Raw genomic sequence first — 22,114 nt, forward strand, 5'->3', positions numbered from 1 at the left:
GCTTATGAGGCAGGATGGACAAGAACATTAAGCATACCTCATAGTGCAAGACAATGGGACAAAATCATGGAGGGATTGTAAGTATTTCTCCAATAAACATAGGAAGTAGTTAATATAACAGCTTTTGCACTGCCCTGCATTTACTCAAGGACATGAAGTGTGAAACTTGCATGCCTGGCATTAAGGACTGATTGTAATCATTTACAAATTACAAGGACAGGGAGGGAAAAAGGAGACACTGAGGAAATTCTAACAACAGGGATAGGTACGGGGATGTGGTGTGTGCGTTTTTATGTAGGAGATTGACTGTGGACTGCTAGCTTGACGTAGCCACCACTGTTAACTTCTGCAATAAAGTACTGATCTGCACTCATGATAGTTAACTATAGTCTACAGATGTGCACATTAGCCAGTAATGAGTTCTTTCCTCATTGCGGCCAATGTGTCTCTGAAGCAGAAATCTCCATATTTCAGAAGCCAGGGCCTTCTTGCTGTAGCCCTTAACAAGGGTTCTGTTTGGCATAGTATAGCATGGATTTTGCATATTTTACACAATTTACAACTGCCCGGTAAAAGAAACCTCATTTTGGCTGAACTTCTCATCCTCCGTACCCTGTTATCCACAGCTACTAGATAGCTCCTCACATCTCCCTGCCTCATATTTCTCTTCACTGTCTCATTAAAATCTCAGTAAAAATCATATTGTCATTTGCAAAACAGCACATACTCCCAAACACCTGAAGATATACTCCTTCTGGTAACCATCTTTGTACATTGTAGATCAAATTCTCAATACCCAGGAAGAAGAGGAATGAAGAAAATAATCATCTTTTAAATTCCCGCTTTGCATCATAACTAATTCTTGTCTGCCCTTATTAACCAAACTTCATTCATGGTTCCTCTGTGACATGTTCAATTCACTTCCCTGCTGCTTGGCCCAGCAACTTAATTAGAATATTCAAGCTTACAGCATCAAATCCCCTTTGAATATCATGTAATAACACCCCAGCCTTATCCTACCTTCCACCGTTGCCCATTTAACGAAACTTAATACTGTCTTCCAGTGGTCTGAAGAGGCTGCTTCATTCGCAAACCCTACCTGTTTCTCTTCAATTATATCATGCAAACTCTTAGCAAACCTCCTTTTTAAAATGCTGGGAATTATCTTTACATCTGCATAATTTACACACAGAGATTGGCTTATAATTACCCAGCCGCCCACATCAACTTTCTTAGTAAATAGTAATAACTTATTCAGTTCTGGGCAGGTGGAGGGTAATTAATCCCCTTCCTTCCTGAAATTTTCTAAGCCAGGAAGGGTCTACTTCATAGGATCGAAAGTCCAGAACATTGAATCTCTAATTATCAAAAACCAGAGGACTGAAGTTCTGAAATACAGAACCTACAAAAAAAAAATCTAAAAAATGAAAACTTCTTATTTCACATTTTTGCAGAATTGCAATCGCCCCTGCTACTTAAATATACCAACTCTGAGATCGTACTACGTTGAAGAGACTGGTAAAGTTCTTGTTCCCTACTGTATGGCAATCTCCAGTCACAAGGTTCGATATTTCAAAACCTCAATCCTGTGGTCTTCACTGATCAGAGGTTCGATATTCTGAAATTTCAGACTTTTGAAGGGATCTGCCAGGAAACCATTTGCTTCCTGAAAGTTTTCCTAAAGAATCCTGTGCTGGAGACACACCCCGTAGGATATGCAATACATCACAAACAATGTAAGTTAAAAAAAAAATGTAAAATACAATAGCCTTGTCAGACAGTGGACTGCACACTACTGTTATTGTCAAAGGTCAGTCTGGTGATGTTTATTTTGTATTACAGATTTATGACTGAAAAATTTTATTTCTATCATTGGTGTTTTATGTGCCCCAAATTGCTGATGATGTGGTCAAACAAAGGGTTATACCTCTGTAAATATGCAAGTGGCACCAGTGGGGGAATTGTTCTAGAGCTTTTCACTGATGTATGACAGAATGGGACGCAGACACTTGTTTTGTGATACTGAAGAACATATATAAAATGTTGCTATCATATTTCACAGTATTTCAGAACAACAATATCAGTCTATAAAACTATGCATGTTAGCTGGGAAATATCAGATACAAAATTGTGTGCAATAATATCACTGAATAAATAGGTTCATAGGTAGGTAATAGGCTATTGGCCCTAAGGCCTGTATAAGCCTAGACAGAAAGGTACCCTGGCTTTCGCCACCCAAGAAAATTATTTTCCTGTGCCCCTGTCGAGCAGAGCCACAGAAGTGATCCTCGGGGTGAATTTCCTATTTCCCATCCAATCATCAAGATTTTTCTTGAAGAGTGCTAATGAGGAGCTCTGTTTGACACAGATAGGTAGTCTGTTCCAGAGTATGGGAAGTCTTTGGGACAGGAATCTATCCTTCCAGCATGTTCTGTTTATTGTGGTGACAAGGTTTAAGTCCCTACAGCGTGTAGCTTAGAAGGATTGGGATTTCTTTAAGTGGAGCATGTCCAACAGCTCTGGGTTTGACATAGCTTTGTATGTTAGGCAAAGATCGCCTCTGAGTAGGCGATATGCGATGGAGTAAAGCTGGAGTTTTTGAGACGGTCTGCGTAGGGCATCTGTTTGAGGCCAGTAATCCTCTTTGTGAGGTATTTTTGTGGCCTCTCCAGTTGTTGTAGATGTCTTGTGAGATACATACCAAAAGGGGCGCTGTACTCTATAATGGGTCTAATGAGTGATGAGTAGAGGGGAACAATGACCTCTTTTTTTCTGGATGAGAAACCTTTTGTGATGAGGTGTGCCATGTAGAAGGATTTCCTGACCACTGTGGCGATGTGATTATCAAAGGAGAGACTATCGTCCACCTGTGTCCCAAGGTCTCATCACACTTTCTGTGTTAAGTAGACTACCACCTATGTGTTAGTTCATGGATACAGCGTTTTTACCAGAGGGGATGACAATGCACTTTTTGGCATTGAGCTTCAGGCCAAGTTAGGAGACATGCTCTGCCTTTTACAAACCTGAACTGGGTGGGATCCAAAGTTTGGAGATTATCAATGTCTTTGTTTATGAGTTTCATGATGATACGTTCCATGGCCTTGCAGACCAGGCTCGCCAGGCTAATGGGGTGGTAGTTCCCAGGGTCCGTCGTGGCTCCCCCTTTGTGGAGTGGGATAACCATCACAGTGCACCATTCAGTGGGCACAAAGCCTGAGGTGAGACTATGACTGAACATGGTACTTAGGTGGGGTGCCAGTTCGTTCTGAAATTCGTGTAGAATGCAGCCTGGGATATTGTCAGGTCCCATGAATGCTGTGTTCTTGGCTTTGGAGAGTGTGTTTTTTACCTGTGCAGCCGTGATTACAGGAACTTTGCATTCTTCCAGTATAGAGATGGGCCCTCTATGGGGTGAGAGGGGGGTAAAGTTAGCACTGAACCTATCTGCCAGGATGTTGGCGATATCCGTTGGTTCTATTTAGTGCCATTGTGCTGTAACTCAGAGCAGATCTGAGTGTTGCCTTTGAGATTCTTGACATAGCTATAGAATGCTTTGTGGTTGTCTTTAGAGTCAGTGGCAATTTTGTTTTTGTAATTAGCTTTGGAGGATTTTATGAAGGATCTCAGCTTCTTACTGAGGCTGACCAGGGAGCTCCTCCAGTCATGGGACTTAACTCTTTTTTGCAACAGTTTCTTTCTTCTGTTGTAGAGTTTGTTTATGGCAGAGGACCACCAGATTTGCTTCCTTTTTTTGGAGGATAGCATCTTGGTTCTGTTAGGGATAGCACGATCCATGGACTTGTGTAAGTGCTTATAAAGTGCATTTGTGTAGGATTCAGCAGTTGCACCTCTATTGTCCATAGGTTCATAGGTTCATAGGTTCATACTAGGCTATCTGCCCAAGGGCATTTATAAGCCTAGCCCATAGTTATGTGGCTTTCGCCACCCCTTTAGTTTGAATAAAAACTATGCCTATCATTTTTCTGTGCCTCTGTCAAGCAGTGACACTGAAGTAATCCCTGGGGTATATCTGCGATCTCCCATCCATTGGTCAAGATTCCTCTTGAACAAGGCCAGCGAGGTGCTCTGCCTCACATGTACCGGGATTTTGTTCCACAGCATAGGGAGTCTCTGGGTGATGAATCTGTCCCTCCAGCATGTTCTATTTATAACCGTGTCAAAGTTTAAGTCTCCCGCCCTTGTGGTTCTGAGGGATCTAGATTTTTTGAGGTGAAGCGTATTCATCAAATCTGGGTTTGACATGGCCTTATATGTCAGGCACAGGTCACCTCTGAGCAAGCGGTATGAGACTGAATAGAGCTGGAGTTCTTTCAGTCGGGCAGCATAAGACATATTTTTGAGACCCTTTATCCTTTTGGTGAGGAACTTTTGGGGCCTTTCAAGCTGCAGCAGGTGTCTGGTCAGATACATTCCGAACGGGGCATTGTACTCAATCATAGGTCTAATGAGTGATGAGTACACGGGGACGATGACCTCCCTTGATCTAGATGTGAATCCCTTCATGATCAGGTGGGCGATATAGAAGGTTTTCCTAACTACTTTAGCAACATGAGTGTCAAACGAAAGGCTACTGTCAACTTGGGTCCCCAGATCCCTGATGACTTTTTCTGTGCTCAGTGGATTGCCACCTATATGGTAGCTAGGGGTAACCTTGTTTTTCCCGAAGGGTATGACTATGCATTTTTTGGCGTTTAACTTCAGGCCATGGCTCTGGCACCAGTTATCCGTTTCTGTGAGGCGCTTCTGGAGGATATCTGTGTCAGATGTGTTTTCGACTATGGTGCCCAGTTTGCAGTCATCTGCAAACTTTGTCAGCCATAACCCTCCTGTGTTTGCTTGTACTTCAGAAAAGTAGATGCCGAACAAGAGTGGACCCAGGACTGAGCCCTGTGGGACACCACTTGTGACAGGCTTTGAGTCTGACATGGCTCCAGCAACTCTGACCCTGTGGGTTCTGTCACTTAGCCAGTTTGCAACCCATCTTGTGATGTATGGGTTTACATTCAAGCTGATGAGTTTTTCGATGATATCTGAGTGGGGTATTGTGTTGAAGGCCTTTGCCAGGTCAAGGTAGGCTGTATGGACTGCCTTTCCCTCATCAATGGCCTTGGTGACTGTCTCGAAAAAGTCAACCAAGTTTAAGAGGCAGGATCTGCCTTTGACAAAGCCAAACTGGGTTGGATCCAAAGTCTGCAAGTTCCCTATGTCTTTATTTATGAGTTCCATTATGATCCTCTCCATGGCTTTGCAGATAAGGCTTGTCAAGCTAATGGGGTGGTAATTTCCAGGGTCTGTGGAGGCACCGCCTTATGAAGTGGGACCACAGTCGCGGCGCCACTCCTTGGGTACGTATCCTGAGGTGAGGCTAAGATTAAACAGCTGTCCTAACTGTGGGTTTAATTCCTCGTTGAGTTCTTGAAGCACACAGCCGGGGACACCATCCGGTCCCATGGATGCTGTGTTTTTGCCTTAGTGAGGGCAGTTCTCACCTGGGCGTTGGACATTTTAGGGAATCTACAATACTCTGGAATAGATATTTCAGGTGTTGGGGGGGAGAAGTTTGCACTGAACCTGTCAGCCAGTATGTTAGCAATGTGTGTAGGTTCAGTAATTTTCACATCATTTTGAACTAATTCTGAGCATATCTGGGAGTTTCCTCCTAGGTTTCTAACATAGCTAAAGAAGGCCTTATGATAGTCTTTAGAGTCCTTGGCGATTTTTCTCTCAAAATTTGCCTTGGATGATTTTATGAGAGCTCTTAGTTTTTACTTATAATGATCAAAGGTGTCTTACCTTTCAAGGATTTTGCTCTATCTTGTAGTAGCTTCCTCCTTTGTTGTAGAGCTTGTTTATGGCTGGGGTCCACCAGACTGGACGCTTGCCTTTGGTACAGAGAGTCTTAGTTTTGTTTGGGATTGCCTGATCCATGCAGTCCTGTAGGTGCTGGTAGAAGGCATTTGTAAGTGATTCAGCGGTTTGAGTAATGTTTACCACTGGCTCAGGGGCCTTAAAGGAGACCACACTAGTTTTTAGAAGTGTGAAATCGGCTTTTGAGAAGTTTTTCACTGTGGTCTTTTTGTTTCAGGTGGGGCGGGATGAGGACCTCCAGCGAGATTAGTTTATGATCTGATCTCACCAGTGAGGGTATACTTCGGTGTTGAACATTTTGATCCCATGTTCGTGATGATGAGATCAAGTATGTTTTCTCCTCTTGTGGGGATGGTGACTAGTTGTTCCATGGCATTTGAGTTTATGAACTCCAGGAATCTTTGGGTTAGAGTGTTCGGGCTTGAGTAGTGTTCCCAGTCTATATTAGGGTAGTTGAAGTCACCTAGTATGATGGTGTTTGGAGATACATTTATCCCTCCAATGTTTTCAGGAAGGCCATGTGAGGTTCCTGAGTTTGAGAGGGTGGCCTGTAACATGCTACAAATTGCAGAGCAGTCTTGCCTATGGTTAATTGCACCTGGATGGTCTCCGATGCATCGTGCATTGCCACCAACCTTGAGGTGTGGGTGTCCTTTATGAATATGGACACCCCCCCCTCCTTTCTTGGTGTTGTCCGGATTTTGGGGCCGGAACGCATGATATGAGGTGAAACCTGTTAGTGCTGGGGTGCTCTCAGGAGCCTTGAACCAGGTTTCTGTCACAGCACAGACATCGATGTTCTCCATATTGAGAAGGGCCTCGAGTGCGTGCATCTTGAGAGTGAGACTTCTGGCATTGAGCAGCATTACCCTTAGTTTTTTCCTTTTTGGTGTTCTAGGGTGGTAGGTTTAGAATTTGAGCCTTGCCTAAAAAGGCACTATGGGGGTGGCAAGAGCCTTTGCCAATATCCGGAAGCCCAGGGTGACAGGTGCAAGCCGTCCCTTGCGAAGCAGCGTGGCTTGTCCAGCATGTCATCCCAGGCAGACAGACATTGGATCCCCTTTGAATGACACCAGAATTTAAGCCAATTATTAAAGCTGATCATCTTATCACTGTATTGTGGCATCATTCTAGGTGAAGGTAGGATACTGCTCAAGGTCAGGGTCATACCTGCCTGGGCTACATAATCAGAGAGCTCCTCGATGTCCCTTTTCATGTAGTCCAAGGAGGTATGTCTCAGGTTGTTGACACCAGCGTGGACAATGACTGAGTCGTACTTGTACCTGCTGTTGAGAGACCTGAGTGCTTGCGTTATGTGGCGGATTCTAGCGCCCGACAGGCAGCTTACTGTGACCTTCTCCTTACTCAGTCTGGTGAGTCTGTCATGAAATGAAGTTTGCCACTTCTGTCTTAAGAAGTGTGAAGTTGGCTTTGGAGAAGTTTTTTATGGTGGTTTCCGTAATGGGGGGTGGGGGCAGGATGTGGATGTCTAGGGTGATTAACTTGTGGTCAGATGTGACCAATGATGAATTGACCTCTGGTGTGGAACACCAGTCGCCCATGTTGGTAATGACCAGGTCTAGGATATTGCTACCCCTGGTGGGGGTGTGAATAAGTTGATCCAAGGCATTGGAATTTATGAATTCCAGAAAACATTGAGCAAACGAGTTGGTACACGAGTAGTTTTCCCAGTTAATGGTGGGGTAGTTGAAATCGCCCATTATTAGGGTGTTGGGTTGTACCCTAATATTTTCCAGTGTATCAAGAAATGAGGAGTGGGAATCCTGGGGCATGGTGGGGGGTCTGTAGCAAGCTACAATTTGGATTGCCTTCTTGCCCACAGTTAGTTGCACTTGGATAATCTCGGATGCATTATGCTGTGCAACTAGCCTGGAGGTGTGGATATCCTTAATGAATATGGACATGCCTCCAGCTTTAGTGCTTCGGTCCGGGTTAGGTGGCCGAAAGGTGTGGTATGAATTATAGCCTGGTAATGCAGGGGTGCTCTCTGGAGCTTTGAACCAGGTCTCTGTCACTGCACAAATGTTGATGTTCTCCCTTTTAAGGAGTACCTCGAGTGAGTGCATTTTGAGGTTTAGACTTCTAGCATTGAGTAGCATTATCCTCAGATTTTGCTTGCTTGTACCTGTTACGGTGGTGAATTTGTCATTTGAACCGTGCCTAAAAAAGGCACTATAGAGGTGACAAGAGCCTTAGCCAGTATCCAGAATCCCAAGGGTGACAGGTGCAGGCTATCTCTGGCAAAGCATCATGGTCTTTCGATCATGTCATCCTAGGCAGACAAATACTGGATCCCCTTAGAATGACACCAGAAGCTTAGCCAATTGTTGAAGTCAATCATTTTGTCCTTGTACTGTGGTATCATTCTGGGTGATGGCAGGATGCTACTCAGGGCTAAGGTTATACCTGCCCGGGCTACAAGATCGGAGAGCTCCTCCATGTCTCTTTTCATTTAGTCCAGGAAGGTACGTCTCAGGTCATTCACACCAACATGGACAATGACAGAGTCATATTTGTACTTGTTGTGGAGTGACCTGAGTGCGTGCGTTATATGGCGGATCCTGGCACCCGACAGGCAGCTAACAGTAACTTTCTCCTTGTTTAGCCTGGTGAGTGGAACATCAGTGTGCCTGACTATAGAGTCACCTATGACTAGAGTGTTGGGTACGTTGTTATGCCTTATGGGCTGTGGTTGAGTGGCACACTTGAGAGATTGTGGGCTACGTGTCATTTGGCTTGTGTTGGGGGGGCAGAGTTTGCTTGCGTTTCTGCTTTGGGGGTCCCTATTGCTTGGGCAGGTTTTTATTGAGAGCCTCCGCGAATGTAGGTGTGTGTTTTGTGTTTCTGTGTGTGTGTTTTGGTGGTGTAGGTTTTGCCATGACACCATTGACACACATATGAAACCATTTGTTTGGCTGTAGGTCCCATTGCTTTTAGGGCTTTAATGCAGATATGAAAATACTGCTAATATTCATAGTAGTATCTTAGAACATCTTCACATTACCCATCTTGTTGTAATGTTACTTCTTTACTAACATCAACTGCTTGTATACAACATGCCTGACTTGAAGTATCACACTTCATTCTGTATTAATATAAATATGGAAAATATGTTATTTTTATAACTTTTTGAAAACACTCCTTAATATCTCCAGCCATGGACATCCCACAATGATCATTTCATTTCACTTTTCTTGCATAGCAAATCATGTCAGATTGTACCTGTCAACTTGCTGCCTTTGTTATAGGTATACACCTCTACCAGCACTTCAATGATTAGACTTTGAGAACATTGCATACTCATCTCAGGCTTACTGGGAAATATTCTAATAACATTAGTATATTCTTGCAGGATGCACAAGATGAATGCAGTCCTTATACAGGAGTTTTAACTACCCAAACGTTGACCAGGTAAACTACACTCTGTCAAATAAATGGTAACTATCCTAATGAAAACAGTTTTGAAGAAACAATTTGAAATTCAGACTGAAACTGCAGTACATGAGATATTATGGACAAACCTAGGATCTTCCGGCTCTCCAGCTAATGTTATACAATCTGTAATTAATGCTGTTCATAACTCCTTCATCTTTAACATATGAGTGATATCATACACAATCATAAATTATATCATTCACAGTAATAAATAAATCAACCTGCCTAGACATGATTAATGTAAATTCTGATGTACTGAATGACACATCTATGAAAACAAATGCAGATACTATTCTTCTGTGACCAAAATATGTCTGCTGAGAATACTATCACTAAGTCCTAGGACATAAATAACCTGAGCTAATGAGCACATACTAGTAAAACAGAAATGTAGAGGCAAATAAAAAATTGTTGGAATCACAAAATAAATAATATATATAGTAGAAAGGAAAAGGTACTGCTTGCATTTAGAACTGGCTTTCAAAAAATTACCATAGTCTTAAATAAAGTTCAGATTAAGTAAAGTACAAAAAGTGCTTGTTTTTTGTGTCAGTTCTTCTAGATCTGAAAATAACTTCAGATACTATAAAAGATTAAAATCAATAATAAGATATTTTTCAATGTCATAAAACTGAAAGAGTAAAATTGTGACTATAACATTGTAAAGAAAGTGAAGTGATCACCCAGTGTTAGGGTATAACGTACGTTGTTTCAGAAAATGTTTCTGCAAAATTCACAGTAACTAATGAAGTATGTTAGAGGGGTGCCTAACAAAAATATGAGGACAACAGCTGTGATCCACAGAACAGTATAAATGAATTTAGGGGAATACATATTAAATTCAGTATTGCTATATTGGTATATCCCTATAGTGATGTACAGAAATGTTAGCATTAAGCACATATGTGGGATTTGGGAGCACAACCCTCCATGTTGGACATTACAAGAGGCACAGGGGGAAGAGGTGTAACAATACGCTTCAGAATTCACTGCTCCTAATCTAAATTTCAGTTTGATTTTCAAAGTGTTGTGATTTTGTAGGATCAGTTCTGGCATTCCTGATAGGGATCCATGTCACTGTACTGCAGATACAATAGGCATGGTATTCATATTGAGACAAGTAAACATAGGTTCCATGGGACTAGACAACATACTTGCAGGAATCATGGTAACCTTAACTGAACATCATTACTTCATGTTAAAGTGCTACTGTGTAGAAATGTATTTGACCTGTGCTGATAGGCTGTGGTAGTACCTTCTGGGGGAAGGGGCTCATATCAGGTTCAAACAATTTTAGACCACCAGTTTTGCCAGTAGTCTGCGAAATTCATAGACAGAATTATATAGTAACTCATCCAAAATAACACACTGGAGCTACTTTTTTAAAATCTTTCACTGAATTTAAAATTATACATTATCAAAATGTGCAACTCTTTCAATACGCATTGACATAGTTTTATATTTCAAACAACAACAAAATAAAACATACACAGACACACACTTGCACACAAAATTCTAACAAATTCCAAACTAACTCGTTTACAGTGGTTTACACAAAGTATTTCTGTATGCAAAGTACATGTTTCAGAAAATATAAAGTACAGCCATATTATCACTATCAAGATCATAGAGCATTATCTTGGTATTTTTTAGTTAATGTTAGTTTTATCCAGTTTTTATAATCAGCAGTAGTACTGTTCTCATTTTGATTGTACTAATTTACTTTTAATACACAACACTGGCAATATTCAGGAACTCAGAGATGGTGCTATTTCTTTTTTCCCCAGTTATTTATTTGTTCTTCCTGTTGTAAGCATATTCCAAAGAAGAGGACCTTGTGATTTATGTACATATGTTGGTATTGGAGCACTGAATAATAGTAAATGTTTAGTTAAGCTGAATGTATCTTACCATAATGCTTGGGAAATAACTATGTTACTCTGTAATTCTTTTAAACTTTCACAGAATGAATGTTACTAATCCTCTTTAATGAATTACACCTCCAACATTCTTATCTTTGTTTTTTTAACTGTATTTCTATTTTTGGGGTTAAATGGTTACAAAATGATCTATGCAAAAGTTTCTGAGTGAAAGTAGTCCAACATATTGCTGTTATTTTTTGTGACATTAATCTGTATTCCTTTCATAAAATATATAATTTGTTGCAGAAATTTCCAGAATGAATCATGTATTTTTTTACTGTCTTACTTATATATTTCAGATAAATTATTTGCTAAAATTTTGATGCAATATTAAATTAATCCAATAAAGACAGTTAATTCCTTTGTTTCTACTTCAGTCATTGTTTCTATTTTATGATTAAATAAATTGCTTGATACTTTGAATTGTTAACCAGTCATTTAATTGAAAATACTATTTACACATTATATCATCGCTATTTAAACATGTGGCCCTTTTAGTAATTAGTGCTAAAATACCACATAGTTATAGTCATCAAAATATTTTATCATTTTAGTCACTGGTGCCAAAATAGCAAAGTTTGTTTTTTTAAATCCTAACATTAAAAATAGAAACATGTATGAAGTCTACTGCAAATGAAATGGGAAATTTAAAGCTCCCTATTAGAATTCTCAAATATGAAATTTCTAAATGGTTTAGACTATTGCTAATGTTATTTGATCCAGTAGTTTATAATCATAACAATGCATATATTTACTTAATAATTACCAATTGTATTTATTTGTACATTTTATATATATATATATTTTTTTTTTTCCCCCCTGCATTTACCATTTTGAGTCATGTATTGTTTGATAGTTGAGTCAATTTGGTTTAGTCATAAAGTAGTCGTTTTAAAGTCTGAAGTTATTGACTATATTTCTATATCATGTATGCATATACCTCCTTGGTCCCAGTCTCTGATATTATGACTAAATGCTACTCTAGTTTTTCTATGATACCATAAAAATTAAGAAAATTATTAATTTATGTTAATGTGCTATCATTGTTTTTCTGTAACTGTATAAAATCATAACCAAATCACAATATTTTTTGAATGGACAATCCATAAATATTTTATCTTTCTGTTTCCCAGTTGTACTCTTTAGTTCTTCTGAAGAATGCATCTAAATGACAGTTAATTAACAAAGTGTTAGTTGAATGATGATTAACTTTTAAACATAAAATTAACTAAACCTTTTGTAAGACATAATGTATACATCTAAATAATACATTCATATCATATATTCTTAATGAAATATCAGCAAGTAACTGGATTTTGGATTTATAATTATCTTTAATTTTGAATCCCATTTTTTTATTTTTGTAATAAAATATACTAATTCTATTCTTAATGTTCTGTTAGTTAATTTTACATATTGAAATATATGAGTACTACTTAAACAGAAGACACAATGTTATATACATTAAAATCATCAAATTAAACAGCAAATCCAAAACTTAATAAAGTATAGTTTTTGTTTAGTCATTTAGTCAAATCTGACTCTTTGTGACCATAGAGACTTTACCATGTCATGCCTATCTGTCAAGAATTGCTTTGTGAGTTGTTGCAGATTCATATTCATTACTTCAGTAATGCTGTTCATCTAGTTAGCTTCTGCTGCCTCTTCTTTGGTCATTGATCTTTCCTGGCATCAGTGCCTTTACATGATGTAGTCAAGGTATCTGACTTTTAATTTTACTTAGATATGCCATTGATAGCAGTCTAATGGCTGAAAGTGAGTAAGAGTTGAAACGCCTGTTGGCTAAGGTGAAAATAGAAAGCACAAAATCTGCTTTGTTGATCACCATCAAAAAAGCTAAAAATAATATCATTTAGCCCTATGAATTTTTTGCAAATAGCTGGGGAAGATGGGGAGGCAATGACAGATTTTGTTTTCCTGGGCTGATACATATCTGCAGATGGTGACTGCAGCTTTGTGTCTTGTATGTGTCTTTCGGCTTTTCCCGGTGAGGGGTCGCCACAGTGGAACTCCGGTCCGCTAATGATTGGTAGTGGATTTTTACGTACTGGGTTACCAGCCCTGACGCACAACCTTCAACAAAGGCACGCCCCATTCACGTATGCCTCCACACAGAAGACACTTTAGCTGAGAATCGAACGGGACAACATATTGCTATGAGGCGACAACGCTACCGCAGCACCAGAAATTAAAAAATACTTGCTTTTTGGAGGAAAAGCTAAGGCAAATCTGGATGATGTTTAAAAAAATGTTAAAGCTTTGCTTAAGTATAAACAATTATTGAAATCAAATGCTTACTCCAGATCTAAACTAATACCAGCCATTAGTATAGTTTCTATTTTATCATTTTAATATTGTGTTGCTTGTGCCCATTCAGTATAAATATCATCTGCCCCTCATCAGTTAATGTTGGTAATATTAATTTTAACTTGCTAGAACTGACATAAATGTACCTTAAGTAATAAGCCTATACAAGTCACATACAGTTGAATCATTACCTTATTTCACTACTTTTGTAGTCTGTTAATACTACTAGCTAGAGGGTACATTAAATTTATTTTTACAATACTAAGTACTTTTTTCAACAAAATTATTATAATTTGCAGTTCACCAGTACGTACTGGGATAGCTGCCTATATGGGCCATTTTAGGCCTAGCAATTTCCTTTTTTTTTTTGCTCAAATTAACCTACTCATTTGGTTAGATATTGGCCTTACCCATCCCATGGTCAATAATTATATATTCCCCAATGAGAATAACAAGGGGATCATCATACCACAGATAATTTTAGGGGACCTATGCATGGACTAAAGCATTTAGGAGCTACCTGTGTCCATTAGTAATACAGGGGGCAGTTCTGGGAAAATACTTCTGTTTCCTATCCACATATCCAAGTTGCACTTGAATGTGGACAGGGATGAACTTTGTTTTATGTGGATGGGGAATGTGTTCCAGACCAGCAGTATCTTCTGCGGGATATACCTGCCCCTCCAAACCATTCTGTTGATGTTGCAGAAGAGGTTTAGATCCCTAGACTGGGCATTTATGATGCCATTTGACTTGCTATGTGCAGTAAATCCATCAGTATTGAGTTGTAGGATGCCTTGTATGCTAGATACAGGTCACCCTTGACAGTCTGTAGCATACCAAGTATAGTGACAGGGCTTTGATCAATAATAAATTAATTTATAACTGAGAATAATGCCATAATTGCCAGGAACATTGTTAGCTTTTGATTTGTTTTTAAACTTCAGTTTAAAAATGAATTTACCTCTTCTTCTAAAACCAAAAAAAACAAGTCAAACTGGAGCCGAATAAAAGAGATTTAATGTAAGCGCTTTCGGAACAGACAATACTCTTCCTTCATCAGACAAACAAGATGCACTTGGGTGTAGTTTTATAATGAGACTACGTGCCAATAAATCAATTAATGCAAAACGTGTAATACTTTAAAGTAAAAACACTGATTTTTAAATGGAAAAGTGAACAATACCGATATTATGAACACTGTTAAAAACCATGTTGAGAAAACATTGCAACAATACCCTATTCAGAATGCCTTTGATTATTCCATGTGTGTATCAAAAGAAAAATAAATATTAAACTACAATAAACAATACAATAATGAAAAGAACACTAGTTAAAAACATTGTGAGAGCAAATGAACCTAAATTTCGCTACATAAAGCAATACGCAATCAAAAAGTCATGCTCTCAAACAATACTAGTATAAAAATTATCTCTTTAGGGCTAGAAATTTAAGGAAGCATTTAACTGAAACAGTTTCATTAAGACCTGGAGGTGATGACAAAGATTTTTTTGATTCAGCAGATACTAATGCAGTAAACATGGGATTTGAAAGATGTTACACTGACCTAAACAGTACAATTGGTTTTGATTGTGTTAAAACTATTGGTAATGATTTTACTGATGTTAATAATTGTTCTGATGGGACAATATCAGATTTGCACTACGATACACAACAAATGTTGATTACTTCTTCATGTTTGGTATACTCTATTTGGAATGTTTCAGTTACATCATTTTTTAATAAGGAAGTTACAAGTGTTAAGTGTAATAACTTCAGTCATCCTGGTGAGTCAGAGAATTCTGGAATTGTCATTAACAACCCCATTATCAAATGTACTCCAAATCATGAAAACAATTGTACTATGTCTGCTGTTATAAGTGATAGTGGGGTATTGTATTAGAGGGGATAAAAGATATTACAACACACAACGTTTTAGATAGGTATGACAATTCTTGTATTTTTAATGACACAAGAGCCAGCATTAAAGGGGCTGGAACTGTGTCTCCTTCTAATCACCCTATTCTCTCTTCTTCCTTTTCTATCCCCCACACCAACACAGATGGAGGGGATCCTAATGGGGTACCCATAGCATTTAGTCGTTAACCTACCTTAGATGATAATTCACATTTCAGTGAATCCAGTGATGGAAATCTACTTTTGAATTGCTTCGAGCCTTTTAATGTGACTAAGGGGAACAACAGTCATCAAAATACAGAATCCATTAACATTGAACTAGCGGCTGATGAATCATGGTTTTTAGTTGTAGGGGATACAAATAGCAGTATGGAGGAAAATGATATAGGGCCTAGATGCATCCAAAATTCTACTAAATATTTTACAGTATATCATTTTTCCAATGCCAACATCTCAACAGAACATGCTGATGTTCTGAGTAAGGGTTTGAGTTTTGTACCAGACAGGAAATTCAATCTAGTTGAAACAGTCAATGATTTAAAATTATTTACTCGTAAAATAAATTTAGCCCTTTGGTTTAAGTTGACAGGTACTAACATTAGGGCCGACTTGAATACAGGTCTCAAGAAATCCAGTTCTTTCACCTCGCCCTTGAATAATGGGCTAGTATTGTTCAAGAAACTTTGTGAGAGGGAAAAATTTGAAAACTTTGCTCAAGGCCCCAATACTCTAATGTGAATGATAAAGTTAACCTATTAGAGAATTAAACAAAACTTTTAAGTGATCTTTGTAACAACAAAACAATCAGAATAATGAAACCCGATAAAGGAGGGGGCACTGTCATCACGGATGTCGAGGATTATAACAATAAGATGTTCAAGTTCCTTTTACTGACAGGTATCAAAAAATGAACTTAATATTAATTATTCTAAAATTAATGGTTGTTTATACGACATGGTCATGCAGGGACAAACTGACAAAAGTGCCTATGAATAACTATCTAATGAACACCTGCTGGTGGCAGGTATGTTCGGTATACCGAAAATTCGTAAAGACATCCGAAACCCACCACTGAGACCGATTGTGGATGCATGCAGGAGCAATACTTTCTATATAGCTAAATATGTGGATAATTTATTTCAGCCATCCACCAGTGCATTACCCATAACTGTAAAGACTCATGGGATTTTTTATTCAGATTAGCAAATTTACAATTAGCACCAGATTGTATACTTGTCACACTAGATGTACAAGATCTTTATTTGGTCATTCCACACAAGGAGGGACTTGATTGGGTGGAAAGTATGCTCTTTGACATAGGAATATTGAACAACAATGACACCAACACGGCTTTCACACTCATGTGACCCAAGCTTTGCCTACCTATTCATGGCATATTGGGAGAAACAATTTGTGTTCAATAGTATATTTGCTGACAGTTGGTCATTTTATATTAGGTACCTGGATGACATCTTTATCATTTGGACAGATTCTTTGATGAAACTGAACGATTTTCTAATGTACATCAATAATAGCACCCCTTTCTTAAATTTACCCACAACTTCATCAAGGACAAGTTGGTATTTCTTGATGTCCTAGTATCAAAAGATTATTTAAAAGGTTGATTTAGCCCCAACATTTTTCATAAGAAAACTTTTTCTAATTCTTATCTCCACTATGACAGTTGGCATCCCAAACTAAAAAAAAAAGAGCAGTTGTCAAGGGAAAACTAGTCTGACTTGCTCGGATGATATCTGATGATGCAGTATTTTTGGTGGAGATTGAAAAACTCTTGGATATGTTTAGCCACAGAGGTTATCCCCCAGATCTTTTGGTATCCATCAAAGATGAAGTATGTGACAAAAGAAGTAAAGGTCTGTACCATCCCCTATTACCAATCTGTGATAACTCCTGTCATTCCTTATCCTCAGCAGGGCCATTGACTTCTGGTGATCATAATTCAGACAGGTCATATGAACGAGCCTTGATTGTTACTTTTTTGTTAAACATCTACCACATTGTTGATGTGGTTAATCAATTTTGGCCTATTGTTACTTCCATCGACGATGGTAATGCACTATTTGGTTCCAAACCTAAGATAGCATTTAGGAAAGACAAATGTTTTAAAAGTTTACTGGAAAGGAATTTGGGTAACTTAGTACCAATAGACCAAAAGGCATGTATAAATGTAACCACTGTAACTACTGTCAACATATACTCTGTTGTATTTTTTCATCAAGGACAAGAAATATGAGGTGAAAAAAATATTTTAATTGTTCATCCAGGGGAGTGGTTTATGGTGCACTTTGCCAACAGTGTAAACCATTTTATATTGGCAAAACTGTTCGAGCCTTGAAAGAGAGAATATATGAACATCTCAATGAAATCAATAAAGGGAAGACAATTAACGCACTATACAGACATATTTCTGCCTATCCTGGTCACCTTTTTAAATTTGTGGTGATTGATTTCTTGGACCCAGATCCAAGGGGCTTTTACACTGATGAACACGTTCTCAAGAAAGAGCTCATATGGATTCTTGTATGTGACGCCCTTACCCCCTCCCGGTTTGAATGAATGTTGTTCTATTACACCTATATTAAAGCTAAAAAGTCTTAAGGGCTGGTTATGCCAGGTTACTCATACATTTGTCGCTGTAATACTGATTTTTTACTATTCCTATTCTCAATATTATTTTCATTTTTATTTCTATTTTTATTGTTCCACTTATGTTCATTGCTCATTTTTTATGCAATTTTAATTGACATTCACAACAATTTTTGTTTATGTTTTACTACTGTGTACCAAACTAAAGTTGTCATGTGAATGTTTGATCACATGTTGATCACATGATGTATTAGGATTATTTGAGGTTGGAGATAACCATGCCAAGCAGTTGTGAAGAAGTCTTTCTAAAGACAAAAGCGCTTGATTGCATATGGTCTGTTTTTGCTGTCAATAAACTGGATTTGTGGTTTGGACTTTGGTTTGTGTGGTTCCTGGGCCTCTGCTTTCATTACTTGTGGTTCTTGGTTCTTTTCTTCTGGACATATTTACATTATTTATATGGTTTGATCATTGTGGATGTATTAGCACATCTATGTAATCCTTTCATGGTGATAGAATATAAAGATAACGTGATATTTTTCAAACCTATTGCTACTATATGGACTAAAATATTCTGATAGTCTGATTTAACTTTTTTCATCAAGACTATAAAGTCTTTTTCCCTTCCAGAATTTTCAATTTGGCTTTGTTTAATTTGCTTTGTATTTCCAGCAGTTATTTATGTCACTCCATGCTTTTACTATAATACCATACTGAACTTCTATCATTTAAATTATTTATTTATTTACATTTGTTTACCAGGAAATTCTGACTGGACACAGGTCCTTTTTCAGTGGAGGCCTGGGGAGAAAAGCTACAGAGCAATAAAAAATATAGAAACTGTAATATACAATAAGACATATGATACCATAATAATAAATAATAAAAAAAATACAATAAAACAGGAATAGATTATGCAAAGTTTGATGGGTTAAGGGAACAGAACAAAATGAAATAAGATTGAAGAGTCAGAACTTAGATCACAATGCGTTGTAGCATATAGATAAGAGAGTTTAAAATATTACGAGAATGAGGATTTTTAGTCAGGAAAGGGGCATGGGTAGGGCCACTGTAATTTTAGACAAGATGAGAGAGCAGTCTTGAACTGATAGATAAATGGTAAGGAGGTTATAGAGTGGGGAAGGTTATTCCAAAGTTTGGGTATAGCATAAGAGAGTATAGATTCACCTGAGGAATTGTTGGGTTTGGTGACTAGAAGAAGATTTTTGCTGTTGGATCTTAGGGATCTAGAGGAGTAGTACATTTGTAGTAGGTACTGAAGTGATGGGATTTTATGAGGATGATTTATTAGTTTGTATGCAAAAGAAAGTTGGTTTAGGTGAAGAAGTTGTGGAAGTTCAAGCCAGTCAAGTTCCCTTAATGAGTGGTAGTGATGGCTATGGTAGGAAGCACCAGTTACAAATGTTGCTATCTTATTACAGCAGGTTTCAAGCCTGTTTAAGTCAGTCTGTCTAAGGGTTGTAAACACTGGTGATGTGTAGAGCAATGAGTTGGGAATTGGCACTAGAGGTTTTAGCAGCCTTGGTTAGGATTAGCTTATTTCTATGAATTGCCCCAAGTTTTTTGTGTACTTTTTTATGGTAAGAGATATATGGAGATCAAATATGAGTTTGTTAATTTCCACACCAAGAAGTTTTGTGTGATCTGAAGGGGAAATTATGGTATTGTCTTTGGCAATGATGCTGACGTGGGTGATAGTTTGGTTGGATTTAGAGGGTTGGAAGATAAAGAGTTTGATCTTGGAAGGATTAAGAAGAGGATGGGAGTTTGAAAACCAACTTTCGACAGATGTAAATGATTCTTGAGTGATATTTAGAAGTTCAGGTAGAGTGGGGACACTGCAGATGAGGGTAGAGTCATCAGCATATTGTATGAGGGAAACATTTAGTGGAGGTAAATAGATTGTTGGTGAACAGGGAAAATAGTAGAGGACCAGGTATGGAACCTTGGGAGACTACCAGAGAAATGGGAAGGTGAGATGATAGGGAAGCTTTCCAGATGGCAGATTGTTGTCGGCCAGTCAAATAGCTTTGGAACCAGATGGTGGCAGATTGGGAGAAGTAGAGATTATTGAGAATGGAGAGTAGCATTTTGTGAGATACTATGTCAAATGCTTTAGATAGATCAAGAAATATTGCAGAGGAGAATAATCTTTTGTTTTTATGATGGAGAATAGTGTTGCTGAAAGATATCAAGGTTGTAGTTGTACTGTGATATGTTCTAAAGCCATGTTGGGTTTTGGAAAGAAGATTGTTAGCTAGAAGGTAGTGAAGTACCTGAGAGTTAATGAATTTCTCCAGGATCTTGGAGAGTGGGGAGAGGATGGTGATAGGGTGGTAACTGGATAGATCAATAGAGGTGCCTCCCTTGTGAAGGGGAATAATGTATGAGATTTTCCACAGAGGGTACATAACTTTCTGAAATAGAGCTGTTAATTAGTATGGGGATAGGATAGGCTAAGGTGTCTGCTGCAATTTTTAGGTATTCTGAGGGAAGGTTGTCAGCAGCGGGTTTTGTGGGCTTACGTTTTGTTAGAAGTTTTTTTTATATAACAGGTAGGTACAGCAGAAAAAGAAAAGGAGGAGGTGGAAGAGCTTTGAAGCTGTTTGGCTAGGGATAGTATGGTTTCAGTGAAATGTTTATTGAAGGAGTAAGCAATACTGGTGGAGCTAGTGAGGAGAGAAGGAGAGGTGGTGTTTGCTTTAATTGGCTGGAGTGCTGAGTTTATAGAGGACCAGAATTGCTTAGGGTTGTTGTGGAAAGAGTTTATGCCAGTTAGATAGAAATGGGCTTTATCTGTTTTTATTTGTAGTTTAACCTTATTGCATAATTCAAGGAAAGATTGCCTAGCAGAGGGGGGTTTAGTTAAACACCAGTCATCCCAGGCTTTGTCTCTGATTTTCATTTTTAACTTTGGTGTATCTTAGTGGAGCATGAGTGTTTAAGATGTTGAGGAAGGTGCAATTGAAGAAGTGGACAGCTTCATCTAGACTGAGGTACTTTAGTGGTGTCCAGTTGCATTTTTGTAGCAAAAAGATGGAGTGAGGGGAGGGTTGAATTTTATTTTGTTACAGATCTGTTTATAAATTATGGGATTAGCATTGATAACATGATGCTTCATGAGGTATGTGGGTGTGTGGTTACTGAGACTGTCAGGAAGACAAACAGTTTTGTAGGAGTGAGGATCCATGCTAACTAGTATCCAATCAAGGATGTTATGTTTGTTGGGGTTTTTATTTATATGAGTGGAAGACTGTATTTGTTGAGAGAAACCACTAGGTTTATGTGTAAGTCAGGGTGTTCCTTAGTACAGGATAGCCCATTAATATTAAAGTCACCAAGGATAATGGTTTCTTGGGGTAGAGAAAGATTGGCCCAGTTCAGGAGGTTTTCTAAGGGAGGTATATTTTGGCCTGGAGGGAAATAGCAACCAATAACATTTTATGAATCCCATATGTCACTATTATATTATTATTATCCATATCATTTTGTATTTCTTTTCATAACCATTCTTTATTGATCCACGCTAGTTATAATATATGACATTACTGTATTAAAATGACTGTCTTTCATTGTGTTATATAAACTGAAAGTTATGATCAGATAAAGGGCATGAGATTACTTTTACTTTTTTTAATTTTGAGCATGTCATTATATCAGGTCTAGGAATTCGATATTGTGTCCTGAATGTATATGAATAAGAGCAAAAATATTGAATCAGAATTAAAAAATGTAATAATACCTTTTAGAGTCATTAATTTTATACTGTTTCTAAGGGCTTTTGCAGCAGCTGAAATTTTTGGTAGAATATTTGCACTCATATCGCCTGTAACTAATATACAACTGAAATCTCATCCAAGAAGAATACTTCCTTTTGTATTTATAGTCAAACATATCTAAATATTTTCAGTATATTGAGCCCCAAGATCTGGGATCATACCTCTCAACCCCTTAGAGCAAGAAATCTGTCAAAA

This window comes from Protopterus annectens, chromosome 7.part0 (assembly GCF_019279795.1).
Source record: "Protopterus annectens isolate FY-2018-M chromosome 7.part0, PAN1.0, whole genome shotgun sequence".
NCBI classification, from domain to species: domain Eukaryota; kingdom Metazoa; phylum Chordata; order Ceratodontiformes; family Protopteridae; genus Protopterus; species Protopterus annectens.